The sequence below is a fragment of the Dipodomys merriami genome, unplaced genomic scaffold, assembly GCF_024711535.1.
Source record: "Dipodomys merriami isolate MVZ:Mamm:240054 unplaced genomic scaffold, mDipMer1.0.p SCAF_169, whole genome shotgun sequence".
In the NCBI taxonomy this organism is placed as follows: Eukaryota; Metazoa; Chordata; class Mammalia; order Rodentia; family Heteromyidae; genus Dipodomys; species Dipodomys merriami.
Window position 1 is genome coordinate 1,252,831 of NW_027203037.1, and position 10,774 is coordinate 1,263,604.

The 10,774-nt window shown below is 34.4% G+C and overlaps 1 pseudogene; it reads right to left on the reverse strand.

Annotated features, from left to right (window-relative positions):
* Positions 1-7,107: 7,107 nt before the first annotated feature.
* LOC138828968 (U6 spliceosomal RNA) lies at positions 7,108-7,207 on the reverse strand (annotated as a pseudogene).
* Between the last annotated feature and the right edge of the window lie 3,567 nt (positions 7,208-10,774).

Genomic DNA, 10,774 nt, shown 5'->3' on the forward strand with positions numbered 1-10,774 from the left:
AAACTACGGGAATGGCATGAATGGGAGGAAGCTAAGCAAAGAGTAATACAGGAATTGAGAGAGCAGGATGAGTATACACAAAGATCACTAAAGGCATTCATGGGATCCATTAACAAAGAACTGAAGGAAGTCAGGGAGACCACAAAGGGAATGCTGAACCGAACCCAACTGAGGAATGGAAGTCCACGGAAACGATAATGAACCAACTAGGGGATTTGAGTATAAACACTGAACACCAAATTAAGGAAGTAAAGAAGTTCATACAAGATCTAAAACAAAGTTTTAAAAAAGATTTGAAGCCAAAAAGCTGACCAATTAGAAGGAAAAGAAATAAAAAAAACAAAGAAGGAAGTCTTGATAGCAGGTTAAATCATGCAGAAGGTTGAATCTCGGGGAGTGAAGACAGCCTAGATATTATAGAGAAAGAAAATACAACCATCCAAGACAAGTCCAAGAAATATGATAGATCTATCCAACACATGGAAGACACCATCAGAAGGCCTAATGTAAGGATAATGGGTGTAGAGGAGCACCTAGAAACGGAAGTTAATGGTTGGGAAATTTGTGTAACAGGATCCTAGCAGAAAACTTCCCAAACATGCAAAAAGATAGGCTTATTCAGATACAAGAAGCTTTTAGAACTCTAAATAGACCAGATCAGAATAGGACATCCCACCGTCTCATTATAATCCACACAGGATCAATTCAAACAAAGGAAATGGTCCTTAACGATATCCAGGAGAAAAGATTAATCACCTATAAAGGGAAACCAAGTAGAATCGACTCAGATTTCTCAGCAGAGACAATCAAAGCAAGAAGAGCCTGGAATGATGTATACCATGCCCTAAAAACAAACAACTATCAACCAAGAATACTGTACCCAGCTAAGGCCAAATAAAAATCTCCCATAGCAAAGAATAATTGAAACAATACATCTCCACCAAGCCAGTCCTACAAAAGATTCTTAAAGATGTCCTACACATAGAAAACCAAAAAGACCACAATAAAGGCCACAGCACCCAAACTGAGAATCCAAGAACCATAGGAAGAACCCACTTTTCGCATCCTGCAAGAAGGTGGAAAACATGGCAGGAACTCCCAAATACCTTTCAGTCCTATCTCTCAACATTAACGGACTTAACTCTCCAATTAAGGGACATAGACTGTCTTGTTGGATTAAAAAACAAGATCCTTCTATGTCCTGCCTTCAGGAGTCACGTCTTGCCCTTAAAAACAAACACATTTTCAATATTAAATGCAGGAACAAAATCTACCAAGCAAACGGCCCTCTTAAATAGGCAGGAGTTGCAATCCTAATATCAGATAAAATAGACTTCAAATTAAAATTTGTGAGAAGAGATAAAGAATATCTACATACTAATTAAGGGATTTTTTTTTCCTTCAGGAGGATACTACAATTCTAAATATCTATTCGCCAAACAACGGAGCACCCAAATTTATCCAAGATACACTACTTTCCCTCAAATCCCACAAAGATCCAAAGACATTAATTGTTGGGTATTTTAAAACACCACTCTCCCCAATAGATAGATCAACTCGGAAAAAAACTCAAGAAAGAAACCACAGATCTAAATAACTGCATAGATCAACTAGATTTAACAGACATCTGCCGAATATTTCACTCAGCATCATAAGAATACACGTTTTTCTCAGCAGAACATGGAACAATTTCTAAAATAGACCACATTTTAGGCCACAAAGCAAACTTGTCCAAATTCAGAAACATTGTACTTATACCTTGTATTCTCTCTGACCACAAGGGAATAAAATTAGAACTCAACACTAAAATCCAACAAAGAAAGTATGGTCACACATGGAGGCTGAACAACACACTGCTTCATCAAGAGTGGGTCAGGGAAGATACTAGAAAAGAAATTCAAATGTTCATGCTATTCAACAAAAATGAGCACACATATTACCAGGTCCACTGGGACACAGATAAGGCAGTACTCAGAGGAAAGTTTATAGCCTCAACAAATTGGAGAGTTCTGAAACCAACAATTTAATGAGACATCAGAACCTCCTTGAAAAAGAGCAGCAAGATAAACCCCAATCCAGTAAACAGAAAGAAATAATTAAAATTAAATCAGAATTAAATGAATTAGAATCCAAAAAAAACTATAGAAAGAATCAACAAAACTAAGAGTTGGTTGTTCGAAAAGCTTAACAAAATTGACAGACTTTTATCAAATCTTATCAGTAAAAGAAGACAAGAAACCCAAATAAATAAACTCAGAGATTTGAATGGAAACATCACCACAAAAACAACCAAGATTCAGAAAATTTTGAGGGAATACTTCTCAAATCTTTATGATAATAAGTTCGGGAACTTGGCATTAATGGACCTTTTCCTAGCAAATATTGACATGCCAAAACTAAACCAAGATTAGTTAAACCATCTTAACAGGCTCCTCTCAAGCATTGAAATAGAAACAGCAATGAGAGACCTCCCAGGTAATAAAAGTCCAGGACCAGATGGGTTTACAGTGGAATTCTACAAGGCCTTCAAAACAGAGCTCACAAAAATACTCCTCCAACTCTTCAATAAAATTGAAAGATAAAGTTCACTACCAAACACATTCTATGAAGCCATCATAACCCTCAACCCCAAACCAGGCAAGGACTCATCAAAGAAAGAGTACTATAGACCCATATCTTTGATGAACATTGATGAAAAACTTCTCAACAAAATTTTGGCCAATCGACTTCAACAATTCATGCAAAAAACCATACACCATGTTCAGACAGGATTCATTTCAGGAATGCAAAGCTGGTTCAAAATATGCCAATCAATTAACATTATTCATCACATCAACAGCAGCAAAGATAAGAACCACATGGTTATCTCAATAGATGCAGAAAAAGCATTCTACAAGATGAAACATCCCTTTAAGATGAAGGTTCTGGAAAAATTGGGAATCCATGGAACATTCCTTAATACAATAAAGGCTGTATATGACAAACCTACAGTCAGCATTTTACTTAATATTTAAAAACTAAAGCCATTTCCTCTTAACTCAGGAACAAGACAAGGATACAAGGATGTCCACTCTCTCTACTTCTTTTCAACATATTATTAGAATGCCTAGCTACAGCAATAAGGAAAGATACAGACATAATGGTTATCCAAATAGGGAAAGAAGAAATAAACCTCTCCCACTTTGCAGATGATATGATCTTGTATTTAAAGAATCCCACAGACTCCATTCTCAATTTACTCAAACTGATTCAAAACTTTGGCAAAGTAGCAGGAAATAAAATTTAACCCCCAAAATCAATGGCTTTTCTGTATGCCAACAATGAGAAAAGTGTGGCTGAAATTAGGAAAGTAACTCCATTTGTAATAGCCCCAGAAAAAATAAAACACCTAGCAATTAACTTAACCAAAGAAGTGAAGGACCTCTATGATGAAAACTTTAAAAGCTTGAAAAAGGAAATCAAACCAGAACTTTGAAAATGGTCAAACCTTCCATGCTCCTGGATTGGAAAGATTAACATCGTGAAAATGGCAATAATTCCCAAGGCTATGTACAAATTCAATGCGATACCTATCAAAATTCCAACCTCATTCTTCAAGGAAATAGAAGAGGCAATCCAAAAATTCATATGGAACAACAAAAGACCCCGAATAGCAAAAACCCTCCTCAACAGAAAGAACAGTACTGGAGAAATATCAATACCAAATTTCAAACTCTACTATAAAGCTATAGTAATCAAAACAGCTTGGTTCTGGCACAAGAACAGACCTCAGGACCAATGGAATAGAATTGAAATCCCAGAAAAGAACCTACCCACCTATAGCCATCTAATCTTTCAAAAGGGAGCTAAAAAATTAGAATAGAGGAAAGACAGCCTCTTCGCTAAATGGAGCTTGCAAAATTGGTTAACTACTTGTAGAAAACTAATGCTAGATCCTTATCTATCACCCTGCACCAGAATCAACTCCAAATGGATCAAAGACCTCGGATTCAAAGCAGACACTCTGAAAACATTACAGGATGGAATATGAGAAACCCTAGGTCTCTTTGGTGCAGGCCAACATTTTCTTAATAGAGACCCAGAAACACAAGAAATCAAAGAAAGATTGAAGAAATGGGATTACATGAAGTTGCAGAGCTTCTGCATGTCAAAGGACATAGCTAGCAAGATCAATAGAAAGCCTAGGGATTGGGAGAAGATCTTTACTATCTATACAACGGACAAGGGTCTCCTATCTAAAATATACTTGGAACTCAAAAAATTAAATCCCCCAACAGCAAATCCTCAAAGAAACAACTGCCCAATATATAAGTGGGATAAATACTTAAAGAGAAACTTCTCTGAAGAAGAAAGATGGATAGCCAATAGACACATGAAGAAATGCTCAACCTCCCTAGCAATAAAAGAAATGCAAATCAAAACGACATTGTGATACCACCTCACCCCAGTTAGAATGGCAAAAATCAAGAACTCTAATAACAACAGATGCTGTAGGGGGTGTGGACAGAAGGGAACCATACTTAATTGTTTGTGGGAGTGTAAACTTGTTCAACCACTTTCGAAAGTAGTATGGAGGTTCCTGAAAAGACTCCACATAGAGCTCCCTTATGACCCAGCAATCCCACTTTTGGGCATTTACCCAAATGTTTACAAACAAGGCCAAACTAAAGCTACCAGCACAACTATGTTTATTGCAGCATTATTTACCATAGCTAAGATATGGAACCAACCCAGATGCCCCTCAGTAGATGAATGGATCAAGAAAATGTGATATATATACACAATGGAATTCTATGCCTCCGTCAGAAAGAATGACATTGCCCCATTTGTTAGGAAATGGAAAGGCTTGGAAAAGATTATATTAAGTGAAGTAATCCAAGCCCAAAGAAACATAGTTTCCCATAGGTTCCATGGTTTCTCTTATTTGCAATATCTAGTATATGTATGAGTCAACAGAAAAGGTCAGATCAGTTGAAGTTAGGTAAATGAACCCTAAGATACGTATTTAATTTTTTTTTCTTTCATGCATTTGTTTCCTACGTATTTATAAGATTATAACTTTGTTGCTTTGTATGTCCCTCCCCCATAGGATAACCCCTGCTTTCACTGTTTTTGATGTTGGTATAATTTGTGGAGGGGGAGGGGAAAAACAAGTCATTTAAATAAGGATACAAGTGGACCCGTTGCCAAAATGATAAGTACATGTTGTCACGTCAAAAATGAACTTTACAACTTTGGTGCGGAGGGGGGAGGATTCGGTGGGGGTCTAGGTGAGGCTGGGAAGGGATGGGAAAGGTAAACAAAGGAGGAGGCTAAAATGCTTGATAAGAAATGTACTCACTATCTTGCCCATGTAATTTTAATCCCTCTGTACAGTATTTTCACAATAAAAAAACAAAAAAAAAAACAAAAAACAAAAAAACAAGGTATTTAAATAGTCAAGCAAAGGACTTCTATTTTACTACTACATTATACATTTTTTCTAATGTTGAGTACCAATAAATAATGGATGTATTAGAAATCTCTTAAAGCTCATATATTGAATAGTGACTTCTCTTACACTATATCATTGTATTTCTCAAATCATATTACGTAGTTTCCTATTTTCTCATTCCTAGAATAATCTGCACATGAAGACATCACTGGTCCTAATTTTCAGTCTGTGCATTTGAATACAAAGGAAAGTCTTTCCTCTGCTCTCTATCAATTACCTACTCTCCAGTTAGAATAATTTAAAATAGTAAAAATCAAAAAAGAGAAAATAAATCATGGTGAAAAAACATGTAGGAAATTCACCAGATTTTTCTGACCAGTTCAACCAATGTGAACTATTGGGGAAATACATGGACACCTCATTCCCACTGGTACTCGAAGTCTCTGGTTAGGCAATTCTGATGAAGACAATCAACTAGATGAAAACGTGAGGAATGGTATCAATTGCAAGAAAATAATGGAGAAGAATGCAAGCAAATTTCTTCTTTGGGCTTACTGCAGTGCGGAGATTCCTTTTCAAAAAGGCCTCTCATATGAATACCAGGGATGAGGATAAGTATACTCCTCTTCATCGGGAAGCCTAGAGTGGACATGTAGACATTGTCCATGAGTTGGCAGCTCAAGGCAGATATTCATGCAATAACTGTGAATGGCTTGGCACCCCTGCATAGTACTTTTATGTGGATTAATACCAGAATGGATTTTTTCTTACTTCATCATGATGCAGATACCAATCCCCAAACTAAAGGCCTCTTGATCCCCTTGCATCTTGCTGCTGGGAATAGAAATAGCAAAGATATGCTGTATCTTCTTCTGTTGAACCATTTTTTCAAACCGGGTCTGAAGAATAACTTGGAAGAAACTGCATTTGATATTGGCAAAAGGATAAGTATGTATCACTACCTCTTTGAAGTTGTGGAAGGCTGTACAAATTATTCTCCTACGTAGTAATGGTTTGGTTAAGTTTCTTAAATTTCAAAAGTGCCATTCCATCCTTTGTGTCCCTACAAATATTTTCATAATAAAAAGCAACAGCAATATCTTAATTTAAAAATTCATGGATTCCATGGTATTCTTCCATGTGAATTGCCTCACTTTGATGTCAAATGTATTCAAGAGTTGTTTGTATGCATCTATAATGATTTCTGAAGAGTTTGTGGTTTTTTTTTTTTAATTTTAACTTATCTGTTGAAATGAATAGTATAGAAACTAAAGTTATTCCTGGTGCTTGTCTGAAAAAAAGTATATCTAGGTTTGTATAAAGTCCATAATCTATTTCATTATTTTCTAGATATAATACTTTGAAGTCTACATTTTTTATAATATATAGGTTCATTAATAAATGTGTCCTTTCAGATTACATTCCATATAGAAAAAGTTAAGATTCCTTTTTTCCTAGGTCCTTACAGGATTTTATTTCTTTGGAATAAGATGACAATGTTATCTAATTTCAAGTTTTGTAAAGGTTATGCTATGTAAGGGCCTTTCTAAAGTGAAGATTTAATACACTGATGTCAAACTAACCTTTAATTCTATGAATTACATATATTGTTACACTTGTATTTTTGTAATAAACTTTTTCATAACTTTTTCATTTCTTGCATTTGAAGAATGAAAAATATGGAATATTTCACGAATTTTTGTATCATCCTTCTGCAAGTGCCATGTTAATCTCTGTATTTTTGTCACTTGGGTAGACCTGCTGCTGAAGCATGTAGTATCCTTTAAATTTAAGTAGTTAATGATGCAACCTTTATACAGGCATATATCCTTGGTTGCCTATTTGTAAAAAGGAATCCTTATTGTTCCTAAAATGTTATTGATCTTATTTCTCTAAATTTCTGTGTATAGTGGCAAAAACTTATATTGTTTGGTTGATTGCTCACATTTGCAATTTTTGTCAATGACTATTTTGTCGTTTTCATTTTTAATTTGATCATATTTTGAAGCCTTTATAGCTAAGTCCAAAGGTGATGGCATTTCAAGTACTTATTTATCAACTGAGTTACCTTTGTGGAGCTAATGGATTCAAAGTAAGGCTTGCTTAAGAGCTACTTCTAAACTTCTGCAGCTTAAAATTTCGCAAAGAAGTCTCCCTGATACAAATGTCTTCCTGACCCTTTACCTTCTTCCATGTAGGAACAGACCAACGAGAATATCTTACCCTGACAGCATAGATTGTCTGACTGGACAAAACTAATCTTAGTTACAAGGGTTCATAGAGAGATTAACAGTTCAGACTGAAATGTTCAGAATAGAAGGTATTTTTATCAAAATATAATTGTTTATTATACCTATCATTTCAAAGTAGCTAAAGTCAGGAAGATGAAAAAATTATTCATATGCATGATTACCTAATATCCTGGTCTGTCTACCATCCAAACAGGCAGGAACTTACAGTACTGACTTTCTATCACCAAATATTTCCATAGCTCCTGGAGAAGTCCATAGGTTTCTCCTCGATATTAGTCCTTAAATTAATAATGTTTTAATCACAGTGTTTCCTCTTGCCTCCAGGTTCACAAATGGTAAAGTTTTAGCTCTAACTCTACCAAAAACTGAGGTAGAGATAATGTAATATTACTTTAAAACAGAGTTGCATTTGATACCCTAACCACAACAGAACAATGCATAACAATTTCCTATATTATAAATACTTATATATTTTATATTTCTACCTGCTGATCTTAAATTTCTAGAATTACGAGAATTAATTGATAATTTGACAAATACATTGAAATTTATTCCCATAAATAAATTGGAATATAAATAATTAGGTTTAGAATATATATTAGAGTATAAAAAGTATCAAAGCAATGTCTTAGTTATAAACTTGTGATACCTTTACGTGTTCTAGGTCTTCTGAATTCACATAGTAAAAAAAAACAGTATTGTTTTCTCTAATCTATAAGATATTTTACACTGCGGCTGTGTTTATTGTGTTAACTCGCTGGACCCAAAGTGTTTTTCTCCATATTTCTGAAGCATTCTTACTGATTATACCCAAATTTTACTGATATGATGTGTAAAAGCTATTATTCTTCTGTAGTACCCACGGGTCTGAGGATACCAGGTCCCAGTTATCTGCATCATCAGATAACAAGGGCAAGACTTCTGACCTTGGCCCATGCAACATGCTAACGGAAAGTAATTGAAAAGACCCATCTCAATTTCTAATTTCCTACAATATTTCAGGGCCCTAATTCCTTTTAGGAATTAGTAGTAAGCAATTGTGAAATGTAAGGCAACTTAAAATGAAAGATGAGATCACAAAATATGAGAGAAAGTACTATAGTTCAAACTTTCAATTTACAGATGACCAGATGACCAGCCTATATGAGTAAACAAAATCACAAATGTCACAAATTATTTTTATACCCCTCTCCTAATGATAAATGAAAGATTTCAGTCCAGCATAAGTAGGCCAAAAATAATTCTTGGAATGATAGATCCATAATTGTTCTACCAAGGCTAGGAAAACTTGACTTAGAAGTCAAAAATAAATTAGAAAACCATTAATTGAGAAGATCCTTAGTGCTTCAAAACACTGGTACTTCAGTAAAACTTAGTTCTGTAGTATAAAAATGTTGTCATTCTCAAACCAAGGATAACCTACATTTAATCTTCTGAAAGTATATTCCTTTTCAAACAAACTTTTAAAAATCTTATTCACCAAAATAACACTTGACAAGTAGATAATAGTGACTTTAAATTTTTTCAGGTGTAGGAATCAAGTTACAATAGGGATGATTTATTTACCCAGCATAAATGCCAAGGAAGTTCAACCATTGATTAAAATGTAGAAATAGTATCTCCCACCATTTGCGTTGTTCAGTAGGTGCCTTCCAGAAATGTGTTAAATAGACCAGCCTTCCATGATTCAAATCCAAATATTAGCTAATAAATTAAATTTCATCACATAGGAAGGTACATTTTAAAGTCACTAATAGTTGCCTTATCATGTGTTGCCTTATCATAAGTTTTCCCTATCTGTCTAACATAGTAAGGAATATGACTTTAAGTCTTGCATATGGGTACTCATTAGAGATGTGACAAACATAAAATCTGTCTTCTATTTCTATCATATTCCTCTACAGTAGTAAATATTAGTTTTCTTCTTTTTCCAAAACTTATAGGTAGTAGAAAATATCATCCCATGTAAAATAAAATAATCACACACCATTGTACAAAGCCATTTATAAAAACTGGTAGTTAGGTATAAATTCTAAGCGATTTTTAAACTTTCTTGTTGAAGATTAATCTTCTAAAAAGATGAGAATAAAACCATGTCTAGGTGCTACACGTCTCCAGTCTTGCAAATTGTTATTGCATTTCAAGTATATGCAGGATTGAAACTCCATGGAATCTATATAAACCTTTCAAATTATTAACAGACAGTTTAACAGAATGACTATCAGGAAGTCGAAAGCAGAAAAGAATAATAATAAAGACATAAAATGAACGAAAAATGGAAAAGGGGCAAGTACAGCTAGAATACTCAATGTACACATGTAATAAAGGAAGTGGTAAATGTGAAATAAATTTTGGAGAAAGGGTTGGTTCAGATTGATAGAAGGAGAGACTCTGATCCAGGAGCATTTGACAATTAGATGGACATATTTAATTGTTACACACTTGCACAACCTTTTGAAATTCAGTTAAAAACACAACTAAAAAACAAAAACACACAAAAATCACAACCAAACAGCAATATCTATAGTGTATATGTATGACCTCACAAAATTTTAAGCAGTTAATGAAGGTCAGTCTTTGGAAAAGCAAACAAAGCTGTTCAAAGAATGCAGTTTGGGGTAGGGGAGAATTTTGAACAGATATAAATAGACTGTCAAAGGTTATAAATCATCTACATGTACTGCAAATATTTTCTTCTGTGAGTATTCTTTGTCTGAACTGGTTACTCCACTCCTCAGCCACACTTGAAAGCTTGTGAAGATAGAATGGAAGAAACAAGATCAAGAACCCATTACACCACTGGAGAGAAAACAGTCCTCTATGGTTTCTCTCATCTCTCTTAACTACTCTTTTCTCATACTTTTAATAAAGTCAAGTGATTTTGAATTATATCTTTCCTTCTTTTTCAGAGAATTATTGTTTGGTAATTAAATGTCAATTCACAAATTTTGATGTCTTTTTTTTAAAGAACTTTGAATTTAAATTCCACTGCAACCTTGTTTCACACAGTGAGAGTACACAATTTTAAATTATCTTGATAGGCTAAGTTGTTAAAAAGTTTGAACAATTAAAATTTACCTGTCATAAA